This window comes from Equus quagga, chromosome 16 (genome assembly GCF_021613505.1).
Source record: "Equus quagga isolate Etosha38 chromosome 16, UCLA_HA_Equagga_1.0, whole genome shotgun sequence".
Classification (NCBI taxonomy): Eukaryota; Metazoa; Chordata; class Mammalia; order Perissodactyla; family Equidae; genus Equus; species Equus quagga.
This window is the reverse complement of record NC_060282.1, coordinates 55,482,943-55,497,282: the sequence shown is the minus strand read 5'-3', so window position 1 is coordinate 55,497,282 and position 14,340 is coordinate 55,482,943. Positions and strand designations below refer to the sequence as shown.

At 40.5% G+C, this 14,340-nt stretch overlaps 1 protein-coding gene and 1 long non-coding RNA gene across 2 annotated transcripts in view; one reads left to right on the top strand and one right to left on the bottom strand.

The window, feature by feature from the left end:
* The window catches only part of LOC124228200 (uncharacterized), an 87,838-nt gene extending 78,565 nt beyond the window's left edge, over positions 1–9,273 (top strand). The window contains exon 3 of the long non-coding RNA XR_006885658.1: positions 6,037–9,273. This is a non-coding gene — a long non-coding RNA (uncharacterized LOC124228200). The remainder of the gene's footprint in view (positions 1–6,036) is intronic.
* Positions 1–14,340, bottom strand: part of XKR4 (XK related 4) — a 399,847-nt gene that overhangs the window by 69,547 nt on the left and 315,960 nt on the right. The gene's annotated exons all lie outside the window — the stretch shown is intronic.

Here is a 14,340-nt window from a genome sequence, read left to right as displayed (position 1 = left end):
TTTATTCTTGTAGTTGATTTCTAGTTTTATAGCATTATGATCAGAAAGGATGCTTGATATTATTTCAACTCTCTTGTATTTATTGATGCTTGCTTTGTTTCCCAAAATATGGTCAATCCTTGAGAATGTTCCATGCTCACTTGAGAAGAATGTGTAACCTGCTGTTTTTGGATGAAGTGTTCTATATATACCTATTAAGTCCATCTGGTCTAATTTTTCATTTAATTCTATAATTTCCTTGTTGATTTTCTGTCTGGATGATCTATCCTTTGGTGTTAATGGGGTGTTGAGGTCTCCTACTATTATTGTATTGTTGATGTCTTCTTTTAGTTCTGTTAAGAGTTGCTTTACAAATTTTGGTGCTCCTGTGTTGGGTGCGTATATATTTATAAGTGTTATGTCATCTTGGTGGAGTGTCCCTTTTATCATTATATACTGTCCCTCTTTGTCTTTTTTTATCTGTTTTGCTTTGAAGTCTACTTTGTCTGATATTAGTATAGTGACACCTGCTTTCTTTTGTTCATTATTAGCTTGGAGTATTGTCTTCCATCCCTTCACTCTGAGTCTGTGTTTGTCTTTGGGGCTGAGGTGTGTTTCCTGGAGGCAGCATATTGTTGGGTCTTGTTCGTTGATCCATCCTGCCACTCTGTGTCTTTTGATTGGAGAGTTCAATCTATTTACATTTAGAGTGATTATTGAAATGTGGGGGCCTACCGCTGCCATTTTATGTCTTGTTTTCCGGTTCTCTTGCATTTCCTTTGTTTCTAGTCCCATGGTTTAACCTGTTCTGATGGAGAGCTGCTACTCTCTGTTGTTGTCCTTCTACTTATCTCCTTTGCTCTTGGTTTTGTAGCCCCTTTCTCTTTTTTTGATTTTTCAGATATGAGGGTTTTCCTGAGCATTTCTTGAAGAGGAGGTTTTGTGGCAATGAACTCCCTTAATTTTTGTTTATCTGGGAAAGTTTTTATTTCCCCATTGTAGTTGAAGGATATTTTCGCTGGGTAGAGAATTCTTGGCTGCAGGTTTTTGTCCTTCAGATTTTTGAATATATCATTCCACTCTCTTCTAGCCTGTAAAGTTTCTGCTGAGAAATCTGCTGATAGCCTGATGGGGGTTCCTTTGTAGGTTAATTTCTTCTGCCTGGCTGTCCTTAGTATTTTCTCCTTGTTGTTGACTTTTGCTAGCTTCACTACTATATGCCTTGGGGTTGGTCTTCTTGCATTGATAAAGTTTGGAGATCTATTGGCTTCTGTCACATGAAGTTCCATCTCTCTCCCCAGGTTTGGGAAGTTCTCAGCCATTATTTCTTTGAATAGGCTTTCTGCCCCCTTCTCCCTCTCTTCTCCCTCTGGTATACCTATAATCCTTACGTTGCATCTCCTAATTGAGTCAGATAATTCTTGGAGAGTTTCTTCATTTCTTTTTAGTCTTAGTTCTCTCTCCTCCTCTGCCTGCAGCATTTCTATATTCCTCTCTTCCAAATTGCTAATTCTTTCCTCCATATTATCAGCCCTACTGTTCAGTGCGTCTAGATTTTTCTTAATCTCCTCTATTGTGTTCTTCATTTCCAGTATTTCTGTTTGGTTCTTCTTTATAGTATCAAACTCTTTTGTGACATAGCTCCTGAACTCGTTGCGTTGTCTATCTGAATTCTCTTTTAACTCATTGAGTTTTTTAATGATGGCTGTTTTGAAGTCATCGTCATTTAGGTTATGTATTTCATTGTCTTTGGGATTGTTTTCTGTGTATTTGTCATTTTCCTTCTGTTCTGGAGATTTAATATATTTTTTCATATTGCTTGATGGTGTAGATTTGTGCCTCCACATAGAGATAGAGTTTAGTTACTGCTTCCACTTGTTTCTACTGGTGTGGTGGGGGAACAGCTGTTTATACTGCACCAACCAGGAACCCTATCAGCTGTTGCTAACTGGGCCTGGGCCCCTCCTCGTAGTCACAGTGGTCCTGTGGGTTCCCTCTTCAGCTGTGGGGGCCGTCACAAGGGGGCTTCAGGCTGCTGGTGCCTACTGCTGCAGACCACCTAGACGTGCTCCCTCCCTAGGGTCTGCAGTGGTGTTATGGGCTTTCCCAGCAGCCAGGGGCAGGATCACTTATATTTGCAGCTCTGTCACTGTCGGCGCCCACAAAATCTCACTTGTCCACTATGGGTCACAGCAGAGCTATGGGCATCTTCTGCAGTCTGTGGTTAGCTCACCTAGCTAACTTTTGTCCCAGGGTCTTCCAGCCTTGTGGTTGCTGGGCGGGTGCTCTCTACTAGTGCTGTGCAGAGGCTATCGCTGAGGCTTCTGTGAGACTGTAGAGTTTCGCCCTGGGCCACGGAGCCGGGTTGCTGGAACTCCACCCAGCCCCACTCCTCTCCCCCAGGATCTCGGGAAGCCCCTTGCCCTGTCTGGGGGATAGCCAGAGACCTTGAGTTCAGTGGCAGCTGGCCAGCTGCTGCCCTGCCTGGGATTCTCCTCTTCGGGACCCTCCCGGTGTTGTGGATGCTGGGCGGAGCCTCTCTGCTATTTGCGGGTAGAGGCTATGCCTGCTGCCAGGATAGAAGCCCAGAGTTTCCCCCTGGGCTGCAGCACCAGCCGCCAGAACTCCACCCAGCCCCAGTCCTCTCCCAGGAAATCTCTGGTAGCCCCATGCCCCGACCAGGCGACAGCTGCAGTCTGTGGGACCGGCGGCAGCAGCTGGCGGGCTGCCGCCCCGTTTGGGATTCTCTCCGGGAGCCTCCCAGTGTTGTGGATGCTGGGAGGGGCCTCCCTGCTAATGGCGGATAGAGACTCTACCTGCTGCCCGAACGGAACTCTAGAGTTTCCCCCTGGGCCACAGAGCCAGCTGCTGGAACTCCACCCAGCCCCAGTCCTCTCCCAGAAGATCTCTAGCAGCCCCCTGCCCTGACCAGGCGACAGCCACAGTCCGTGAGATAGGCAGTGGCAGCTGGTGGGCTGCTGCCCTGTTTGAGACTCTCCTCGGGAGCCTCCCAGTGTTGTGGATGCTGGGAAGGGCCTCTCCGCTAATGGTGGGTAGAGGTTTTCCCCACCGCCTCCAGTGTGCAACTCTGGAGCTTCCCTCTGGGCTTAGGTGTAATTGCAGGGGGCTTAGGTAGGGCTCTGGTCACCTGTTTCCACCGTTGCTCCTCTGGTGTGTGCTCCCTCCTGCCCTTGGTGTGTGGCGATGTTCTGGGGGCATCCGCTGAAAGAAAGCTGCCCACAGGTACTAGGCTGTTCAGGGGTCGGGGTCGGAGAGTTTTCACCTATCTCCACCTCCTCCCAGAGGGAAGTCCGTCTGCCTTCCGATGTATAGCAGCGCGGGTATCTCAGGCGTCCTGAGATGCTATATGGATATCCTTTGTTAAGCGATGAATGTCCAATTAGTTGTAGACTGGCTAAAAGCGGTCTCTCCTCCATGCTGCTACTAGCCCTGCCACGGGTCCCAGGCGCTCTGCCTCAGTATCTACTGATTTAATGGATCTTTTTCTGAGGTCTTCTGACTCTCACTCCTGATGGCTTATCTCCTTGTGTTTAGAGGATTTGGGCTGGGAGGGAGCTCATGTTCCTCGGGACTTTGTATATGGGCATTATTTGAGGTATGGATTTAATGTGCATTTGTGTTTCTCTCTGACAAATGCTTCAGGGAAGAAATCAGTCTATGGCACTTGCAATTAAATTTTTAGCTTGAGGATTTTCAGGTCCCACAAGTAATGTGAATTTAAGACAGACATCCATGTCAGAGTGAGCAGGTGGTTGGAAGTACGTATAGGAGACATTTTAACTTATTTGCTTCTCTGCTCAGAGTCTAGGCTGAGCCATGCAAGTTCCCCTATGCAACAGCATCTCCTCCATTTCCCACCTCCTCTCTTCTCTGGTTTTCTCGCACTTTCAGGTTCTGGCTTTACATGGGTATCTCTTATTGGCCCTCTTCATTACTCGGGCTCATTAAAACTAGGGTTCTCTGCCACTAGGATGAGCAGATGCTCTCAGAGTAAAAACTTGCTTCATACTCACTGCTCTGGATCATGGTTTTCTATTGTTTGTAGCTTCTCTTGTCCTTATATTCCTGCCAACTCAGCTATGCTGCAGTATTTTAAAATATATTTTATCCAATATTTTATGAGTTTTTATACCAGAGGGCTTTCTTTATCTATATAATAGGCCATGTTGCCTGGCATAGAAGGCCACTAATCTCTTCTTAAATTGATTTGGGCAGATTTGTTTCTTGGCATCTTCTTTTATAGGCCGCTCTCTTTTTTCTTCTTTGTGTTTTGCTTCCTAGTTCCATATTTTATTCACCTTCAGGCCAGGAAGGAGTCTGCTCCGACTCGGTGCTCATGGAGTGTGTGAAGGTATTTTGGTGCATTGCTTCAGGTGTCCTCCTTTGAGCTGAGTTCAGACCTAAGTTAACTCCTTTCGTCTTGCATTGTGCCCCTAGTGTTACACTTACGGAGCTGTTCTGGATCCAACCTCTCTTGCTCTTCAGCTGCTCCAGCTATCACACTTCTCTCATGATTACACCTAGGACCTTTTCAGTTTTACTCAATTCATCTTGTTTCTGTCCCTTCCTAGTTTCTTTACAGGAGGTCCCATGATTCTTCACATTTCTGCTTCTTTGCTCTTTGTGACTCACTTAACATTTCCTTCTAAAAATTTCTCATTCCTGTTCACACATCTAAATTGACAGTTGGGCCTATCTGTAAACAACATACAAAATAATTCTTACTCAGTCATGAGTTTTAGTAAACATGGATCTGTTATTTGCTGACTTTACTTGAGTATTTTCTGTGTGCCAGGTCTTGCTTTCTTCATTGTCCAGCATTATCTCATTTAATCCTCTCAACTATCCCAAGAAGCAGGTATCATTTAAAAATCCCCATTTTATAGATGAGGAAGTTGAAACATATACAGATTAACTCACATGTCTACATTTTACTGTTATTCAATCATGGAGACGGATTTGACCTAGACAGTTGATTACAGAGCCCGTATCTTTACCAGCATGAAATACTGCCTTCCAATCAATAAAACAACGTATGTATGGTAAGTAACAGTGTCTGCATCACATAGTAGGCACTCATCAAGTGTTTGTTCCTCTTCCTTATATCATTCACATTCTCAGAGTGATATGATTTTGGGGGACTGATGGGATTTCTTTACAAAAGGCTCTAAAATTGACCATGTAGGTAGCTGGCAACTTGAGTAGAATAAGGGAAGCTTTGGACTCATGTTATAAACCTCTGAGATTAGATCAGAATCCCTAGAATGTCAGCTGTATTGTTACTTAACCCTGACTCACAAATCACATGTAAACTTCTAAATCTGCTTTGGGCTAGAAACCTCCGTCCTCAATATCGCAAACTGAATAAGCTGCTTGCTAAAGTCATCTCTCGATTCAGGTTGGAGATCAGAATCCTGCTATCAATACCTTTATGCACAACTTACCTCCTTTACGAAAACTTTTTTCTTTTTACTGTGAAAAGAACACATGTTCAATCTTCAATCTCTGTGCTGACTTCTGAGCAGAAACAGCAAATCTCATAACTTTTGTAACACAGATTTATTTTCCTTGTTTAGAAAACTAGATATGGCAGAAATAGCAAGGAAAGTAAGGAAGAATGCTGAGCACAGACTTGTGTCCGAGAGACTTTCAGAATGCACAGACCCTGGGCTCAGGTGCAGTTGCAGCCAGACTTTCTGTGTTATCTGGATCAATCAACTCTTGAAGCTTGAAAGGTCCACAGAGATAACTAAGTTCAACGCCTTTTCTTTGCCTCTGGGAAATGGAGGCTCAGAGAAGAGAAATGATTTGCAGGGTGTGGTCAGCCTGGATCCCTGTGCCCGGGATCACAGAAGCACAGGACAGAGCCATTTCTTTCTTTTTTTCTTTTTGTGGTTTAGAATAAAGAACATTTATTTGACCCAATTGTTTTTATAAATAGCTTCACTACTGAACGCAACAGCATAACACACTGTGTATTACTTCTATTTGTCTCATTAAGTCTGTGCTATCCGTATTTTTCTGTTTCTTCTGCAGGATAAAGACCTATAAGAGATGGAGGATTTAGCCCATAAGGTGGAGATTCAGTTTGGCCACTTACCTGATCATGGGATTGTGAACGACAACTGGCAAGATGCACATGCCCAGCTGTCTGCCATTCGGAAGGCTCAGGAGAGCCTCAGTGGGTCCAAGCAATGTGGATTTCCCCTGATGCTGCATCTTCTTGAGGGTTCGTGCTTAATGCTGACATTTTAACAGTGTTTCCTGCTACAGGATCTGGAATAACGGCTGCATCTAAAACAGCAGGGTTGGACCTCTTATAATGTGTGTACTTTAAAAGTGCTGCAGTTTATTACTTAATCTTATTTGAAAAAAAACTTGTATTTTTATGGGCATGTAGAATTATCTATTTGGCTTTTAGGAAAAAAATGTTTCCTTTACATTATAGGCAGCAATAGTAGGAATATGAGCAATGTTAAGGACTGGGTCACTTCTGATGACATGTCCTTGGCAATAAATTGTCAATGTGTGAGGTTAGAGGTCAAAAGACCAAGGGGAGAAAAGTCCTTTTTGAGTTATAAGAAAAAAAGTGGACCAAAGAAATCAAAATATCTTTTCCAAGTAATGGGAAAAGACTTCTGAGGTCAAATCCGAACACATCTCAGGAATTTTCCAGGATAAACTTCAACTTTTGTGCAACACTATTCTAATTTGGTTTCGGTAAATATAGGCTTCTGATCAGCAACTTGTCAAATACATTTATTTTTAAATCCCTCTTTACTTAAAAGCACATCTGCAGACTATTCTTAGCTGAGCTGTAACACCAGTGCCACACTCTGTTCTTAATTGACTGCGGCAGTAAAGGACTCGCGAGGGTTAAACTTTGGTTGGCGAAATATCGTCATTAAAAGTAGAAGCACTGTGAGGTTAAAGCACCTAGGCGTTCTGCGGGGATCAAGAACCTAGTAATTTGTCTTAATAAGAAAAATGGTTCCGACTGAATATATTATATGGCTCATTTTAAAACCGAATCCATAAAATGGCTTGTACATTAGAGATTAACATAGAGAGAATAGATTTGCATATGTAAGGAACATGATGCACTTGATAAATATGTAGCATTTGAGAAAAACATGCTGTATTGAAAAGTGATTTGGAACAGGGTGGCTAGTTCTGGGCAGCTTAATGTGCAGATAATTTTGCAGAGCGTTACATCTTTCCATCCTCAAAAGAACAGGAGCAGCCCTTCAAGGATCAGCTGGAAGGTTTCAGGGGCAGCTGACATCTCTAAGTATGTATTTTAAGTGGATTAAAAAGTTAGGATGCCTGTGGGGTCAAGCTGTAGGCAAAACTATGAAATGGGCAAACTGTGCTTGGACGTCCTTTCCTTCTGCTGCAGTCAGATGCCAGAGTCTTCACTTTGCTCTGCGCCCACTCCACAGGGCCCTTTGGGGGACTCACATGGTCCAAGAAATGCCCTAAGCTTCAAACTCATCTCCTTTCCTCTCCTCAGGGTTGCTTTCCTCTATTGTACTCCATTCTAAGGAAGGAGACCCTTCTTCTGTCTAGAACACAATGGGTTACAATGAGTCAGTAACTCAAACTAATCCTAATTAACATGTCATCAATCCAATACAGTAACCTAGTGGACTGAATATTTTAATTCAGATAAAATACATGCATCTTCTGAAAGTCCTGAGCAAGTGACCCTGCTGCTGGGATTGGTACACACTCTGGTTGGTAGATGGGGGCATGTTTTGACCAGCTAAGACTTCTGGTACCGTTGTGTGTTTGTGTGTGTGTGTGCCCCTGTGTTCAAAAGCATGACCATTCCTTAGACTTTTCGAAGTGCCTGTCAGCTTGCTTAAGTGTGTGTGCAGTGAAGTCTTACTGATTTTTGTGGGATAAGGAGTCATATGATGGGCTGCAGGGCGAACCCCACTTTGCATATCAGGAAAGGGAGAGCTGCCCATGTGTGCTCCCATATAGTCTTCAAAGCCAGGCAAGGACAGCTCCGGGGCTGAAATAAGCAGGCACAGTGTATCTGTACGAAGAATTTTCAAATTAAACTGTTCTTCCACCAAATGAATAAAAAAGCAGTTAAGCAGGAACACAGTGGGGTTAATCTTCCCCATGCTGAGTGGGTAGAAATGCCATTACCACGAACAGATTTACACATGTAGGTCTATCACATCCACAGGAGACTATTTGTGAACACCGAATGATGAATAATAATAATAAAACTAAAATCATAAGACTGTTTGTTCTATGCACGTTAATGAGGTGTAGCTTTTGTCTTCACATCACCAGTCCCGGGATGGAATCTCATTTTCCAGCTGGCTTGTGGACTATGATTGGCTTTTATTGAGTTAACTAATATCTAAACAGTCTTCAATGCCGTTTGCTTATATGTACACATATATGTATATATAAATACAGACAGAAGTTTAGTATCAAGCAAAAACAACCACAACGAAGATTTTCAAATTCACGTTAAGTCCTTTCGAGAGAGAGTTTTGAAGCTGCACTAGGTCTTTTCTGTTGGTAGGCCTATTCAACTGTACAAAAAGTTAACCCAGGAAGACTCCCTCCAGAGCCGATTCAATTATGTTACAAGTTTTAGAGAATAGCGAGAGAATATACTCTAGATTTATACTGTGGTTCATTGTTGAATTTATCTAACGTATATGTAAGTTAATCATATTCCACATTTTGTATATATATATACATTTTTTTCAGGTAAGTAAACCATTTTAAATAACAAGAGAAGCACATTATCTTGAGTTAGATTTTTCTTTGGTAGTAGCTAATTATTTAGAGAGCCCGACTCTTGCTCTCTCTCTCCCTTCCATTCTTCATTTAACCAACATTTATTGATTGTCTACATCAGACCATGAGCTCCCTTCTCTCCTCTTCAGTCCTCTTGATTATGCTTGCTTTTCCAGGGGATTCCATTCCCTTCAGAGAGATGACAATGCTTTTTTCTCTGGTTTGAAATATAGACTCATAGAAACTCAAACTTCTTTTCACTTATAAATGACCATCAGTAGGCACATAAGAAAGGAGAACTTCACTTAAATCAGTAGTCTTAAAATTGACTATAAAAAGGTAAATAAAGCTCTAGTTTATTTACTTTTGATTTGTTTGATTGTTTAATTTATTATTGTCTGTTCTTATATTAACCAATGTTCCGTCACAATTAGAATAAAAGGAACTGCTGGATTCTCTAGACAGATAACTGTGAAATGCCATCAGTAAGTAAATTTTGTATAGATTCACTGTTACTGTATATGATTAATAAAAGAGAAAATTCCCTCTATCGTCTGTTATAATTCCAAGGCAAATCTTGTTTGTTAACTAATATTTAAGAAATTATAAACCAATTGCACTTATAGATATTTAGCTCTTTTCCTCTGTGATACGTTTTTGTCTTGATATTTTGAATGGAAAAAAATAATTCTTGGGTTGGGGAAAAAAACCCATTGCTACTGTGAGAAAAATACCATATATACTTACAAAAATTTGCAATGCAAATTTAAATTTTAAAATATTTTAAGTAAACTAAAAAGCAATGCTTCTTTAAGAGCTAGTTTGTCACTGCAGAGGGCAGGTCATGAGGAATGATTTAACCTTGATCAGGAAGGAAGAGAAGTGGATGAAGGAAATTGATCTGCTACCCGGCTGAGAGAAGCCTTGGGTGAACCACAGAAAGACCTATATTGAAGAATGTATTCCATGATCGTCTTTTTCTTTGTACTTCTCTGATATTAAGAGGAAGGTAAAGTCAAAAAGGGAAGGAGCTTAGATTTTAGAGAGCCAAGTATGGCCTTTTCATGGAAAAGTTGACCAAAATAGGTCAAGGGAGGCAGTTAGATAAGAAGGCTTTCTGGAAGAAAGGGGAACAATAAGGATGTAATTAACATAATTTCACTGATAAATGGAAGCTTCTGAGAACTTCAGATTTCCCCCCACAAATGTTTTCATATTCACAAAACAATGTATAACGTGTATATATATTCAACTACCCACCACTTAAGTTTATGCTGAAGATTACTGCCAACACCAATGCAGCTCCCTCATACTGCCCTCCGCCCCCCATTATCTAATTGGAGACAAAGCCAGGCTAGATACCAGGATAATACAAGGAGTAGGTAGTTTACAACAGCTCAGGGGAGGAAAAATATGCGCTTAACACAGTGCTAACTTCGTGCCAGGTGCTATTTTAAGAGCTTTACAAATATTTAATCTTTACCAAACCCCTAGGAAGTAGGTACTATAATTCTCCTCATTTTACAGATGAGAAAACTGAGGTGCAGGGAGGTTAAAATAGTTGCCCTAAGTCATATAGCAAATAAGTGGAGCTAGGAGTCCATCCCACACAGTTGGTCTCCAGATTCATGCTTTTAAACGCTGCACTTAGCAAAGACGACCCTCCTGCTGCCCCCACGACCCACCCACCACACACAAGTCAATTTTGGATTGGAGTGAGGCTTCTCCTGCATAAAATTTAGCCCTTACAACCATAGAGAGATGGTATTTTTAAATTATAGAAAGAGCTAAATGTTACAATCCATAATATTAGTGGCATGATTGGATTAACCATCAGTGGATTTGCTCTTCCAGTCCATGAAGAAAGAATCAGATACCAGAATAGTCGAGCAATCCCAAGAAATGCATCTTATCTGTTTTCCAGGGTGACTACTGAAGTTTTCCTGGAGCAGTTTATTAGCTTCTCCAAGAATATAGTTAAGGAAAAATATAGAAGGAAGTATATGATGATGAAGAAAATTTAATACAGAAAGTGTTTATGCTAGGAACAGAAATTTCAGATTACTGTATGTGGTGATAGTACTCAACAATGTTCATAGGGTTAAGAAATTGCATACACATCTATATATCAGATGTTTTTGATAAATGCCATAATCAGCATAAAATTGATATATGCATAAAAAGCACGCACACTTCCTGCTCAAAATAATAGGAACAACATGAGGACTCCTCAAACTAGAAAAGAATCTACATTCCTGAAATCTCAGTGGGCCAAGGTAATTGAACTTTAGTTGTAGTTACTGATGTTATGAAATACTGGCATTTAAGAGCATTTTGAACTTTGATTCTGAATTCCTATTAACTTGAAGTAAATTCACATTCAATCTATATGTAGAGTTACACAGCTTAATGATGTTTTGGGGATTAAAGAAATTCTGTCAATTAAAATCGCTAAAAAGCTTCTCTCTATACAAAGCAAACAGAGGCACTTCAATGTTCTTTCTCTCTTCTAATATTGTTTTGCTTTATCTCAGGGAGAGGACTAAACTTTAATGTAGCAACTCTAATTACTCCTCCTCTTAATCAAGGTCCAGTCACTTCCACTACATTTGACTTATTACTTAAACACCTTTATGAATATTTTTTTAATTACAGTTTTCATTTTGAGATAATTGTAGGTTCACAAACAGCCGTAATAAATAATACACAGAGATCCTGTATACCCTTTACTCAGTTTCCCCCAATGGTAACATCTTACAAAACTACAGTACAAAATGACAACCAGGATATTGACATTGATACAATCAAGATGCAGAATAGTTCCATCAGCACTAGGTTCCTTCATCTTGCCCTTTGATAGCTACACCCACTTCCCTGGTCTCTACTTTCTCCTTATTGCTAGGCCACTACTAATCTGTTTTTCACTTGTATGATCTTGTCATTTCAAGAATGTTATATAAACAGAATGATACATTTGTTTAGCCAGTCACCTATTGAAGGAAATCTGGGTTGTTTCCAGTTTTTGAGTATTATGAATAAAGCTGTTATGCGTATGAATGATAAAGCTGTTATGAACATTGTATATAGCTTTTGATGTGAATATAAGTTTTTCCTTTCTCTAGGATAAATGCCCATGATTACAATCGCTTGGTCATTTGGGATTTACATAATTAGTCTTTTAAGAAATTGCCAAACTGTTTTTCAGGATGATTGCAATTTTAATTCCTACCAGCAATGTATATGGGATCCAGTTTCTTGTTATCCTTATCAGCATTCAGTGTAGTCACTATTGTTTATTTTAGCCATTCTGAGAGACAGGTAGTACTATTTCATTGTGGTTGTAATTTATATTTCCCTAATGGCTAATGATGTTGAGCATCTTTTCATGTGGTTATTTGCCATCTGTATATCTCTTAGGTAAAATGCTCTTCATTTCTTTCGCCCACGTCTTAGTTGGCTGTTTTGTTTTTTATTGTTGAGTTTTGAGAGATCTTTATATTTTCTAGATACTAATCCTTTGTCAGATACGTTGTTTGCAAATATCTTCTCCCAGTCTGTAGCTTGTCTTTTCATTCTCTTAACAGGGTCTTCTGCAAAGCAAAAGTTTTAAATTTTTATGAGGTCCAATTTATCAATTTTTCTTTTTATGGACTTGCTTTTGGTGTCAAGTCTCAAAATTCTTTGCCTGGCTCTAGATCTCAAAGATGTTCATCTGTATTTTTTTCTAAAGGTTTTGTAGCTTTTCATTAAACATTTAACTCTGTCAACCAGTTTGAGTTAATTTTTGTATAAGGTTTAAGACATAGGTTGGATTTTTTATCTTATGGATGTTCAGTTGCTTCAGCACCATTTATTGAAAAGGCTATCTTTACTCTATTGAATTTCTTTTGCATCTTTGTCAAAAATTAGTTGGTCATATTTGTGTCTCTATTCCACATGAGTTCCATTGAACAACGGAACCATCCCTCTGCCAACTGCACAGTCTTGATTACTGTAGTTGTGTAATACATCTTAAAATCTCATAGACTGATTGTTCCTACTTTGTTCTTGATTTTTCAAAATTTGTTTGAGCTATTCTAGTTTCTTTACTTTGCCACATAAATTTTAGAATAATCTTGTATATCTAGAAACAATCTTGCTGGGATATTTCAATTGCATTAAACTCATGTTAATTTAAGAAGAATTGATATCTTTACAGTGTTGAGTCTTAAAATTGATGAGCATGGTATATCTTTCCATTTATTTAGGTCCTCTTTGCTTTCTTCCTCGGTGTTTTGTAACTTTTAGTATAGAAGTCCTGTATGTGTTTTGTTAGGTTTACACTGAAGGCGGAGGGCTGCTTTGTTACTGCTGGGTGGAGGTGGAAGTCCAGGCTCACCACATGATCTCTACTGACATGGGAAGGGGTTGAAAGGAGGGAACTGACCACTGCCTGGTGGGGATGAAAGTCCAGGTTCTCGACTTGCATTCTCTTACACTATCCTAGTGGGGTTTGGGGCAACTTGTTACAGCTTAACTATGAGAGAAGTCTAGGCTCCCCATTCAGCCTTGCTGGTTTGAGTAGGAGTGGATGGCAGTATTTTCTGTGATGTGTGGCTGGAGTAGAGCTTTAGACTAAAGCTTTCTATCTTGCTAGGATACTCCTTTCCTGGTCTTTTAGTCGAGAAAGCAGGTTTTTCTTGGGGCTTTTTCGTCTGTGCCCATTGGCATTTCCAGGTTGCCAGGCTTGAGCTCCAAATCTGGGATATTTGAGACACAAAGAAAACTTAGGGAACTCACTGTTGTGTTGTTCATTGGGTACCAAGTTGTCTATCCAGCCTGGCTTACTCTCTATACCTTTCAGAGTCTTCTTGTGTTTATTTTCTATATAATGTCCAGGGTTTTTAGTTGTATTTTGCGAGAATAGGGATGTGTACATATATTCGATCTTCCTGGAAGTAGAAGTCCTACAAATACTTTTAAAGCACAGTAAGTTATATAAACCACATCCAGTTTCTGGAGACTGAAAAAAATTATGCAATATTCTGTTTTTTGGTTTTTTTTGTTTTTTTGAGGAAGGTTAGCCCTGAAATAACATCTGCCACCAATCCACCTCTTTTTTCTGAGGAATATTGGCTCTGAGCTAACATCCATGCCCATCTTCCTCCCCTTTATATGTGGCACGCCTGTCACAGCATGGCTTGGCGTACGTCGGCACCTGGGATCCAGACCGGTGAACCCCGGCCTGCCAGGGTGGAACGTGCAAACTTAACCACTGTGCCACCGGGCCGGCCCCTGCACAACATTCTATTTATCTCAACAGAATTTAGTTTACACAAATGATAATCTGCACTTAGAGACTGCCTATGGCAGCCCCATTATAAAAATCTAAGTCCTTGTCTTTCAATTAGCTCATCTATGGCATTGGAATAATGACTCTACGCTACAGGAGAAGGGACCATGCCTCTTTTTTTCCATTATGGACTTGGAATACATACTAAGGGCTTAATAAACATTTGAGGAGGAATAAACAAATGACATCTCTGGGATGATATCACTATTAAGTAGGCAGAGCCTTTTGGAAGTAAGACA